This window comes from Babylonia areolata, chromosome 1, assembly GCF_041734735.1.
Source record: "Babylonia areolata isolate BAREFJ2019XMU chromosome 1, ASM4173473v1, whole genome shotgun sequence".
NCBI lineage: Eukaryota > Metazoa > Mollusca > Gastropoda > Neogastropoda > Buccinidae > Babylonia > Babylonia areolata.
Window position 1 is genome coordinate 79,913,131 of NC_134876.1, and position 543 is coordinate 79,913,673.

Genomic DNA, 543 nt, shown 5'->3' on the forward strand with positions numbered 1-543 from the left:
GTGTGTGTGTGTGTGTACGTACGTGCAAAAACTTACCCCCACTCTGTCTCACTCTTTGTGTCACCCTTGATCCCATATTCCCCCCAGTGTCCACACTCGCGTATGCGAGAGCGTATTTACGTCAGTTGTGAACGACAACAACAAGTGCACGCATTCTGAGTCGATCTCGCAATGCTATATAAATAAAAAATAAACGTGTCGTCACTGCAGCGTGAGTTAGCACGGAAGCAGCTAATCAAAGCGCGAGGCAGAGAGCTCAGTAGTGTAGTCAGTCAGTCCAGCGATGTTTTCTGACACGCAAACTTGAATTCCAACAGTTTTGATTGTGTGTTTACTATGATTTCAGTGGAGGCTTTGAAGCATCGTATGAAAAAAGAGAGCAAAAAACAACAACAAAACAAACAACAAAAAAAAAACAAACAAACAAGAAACCAACCAACCAACCAACCAACAACAACAACAATAACAACAACAACAACAACAACACACACACACACACACACACACACACACACGGCAACTCCCAAACAAAACAAAACAAAC

At 42.5% G+C, this 543-nt stretch overlaps 1 protein-coding gene across 5 annotated transcripts in view; it reads left to right on the top strand.

Annotated features, from left to right (window-relative positions):
• The first annotated feature begins 221 nt into the window (after nt 1-221).
• Nucleotides 222-543, top strand: part of LOC143287943 (uncharacterized) — a 13,343-nt gene continuing 13,021 nt past the window's right edge. For 2 of the 5 annotated variants that reach the window (XM_076596187.1, XM_076596194.1), the window contains exon 1: nt 222-543. This exon is cut by the window's right edge and continues 281 nt beyond it. The gene's annotated coding sequence lies outside the window, so the exon portion shown is untranslated. The other 3 variants (XM_076596202.1, XM_076596210.1, XM_076596218.1) reach the window with 3 other exon arrangements.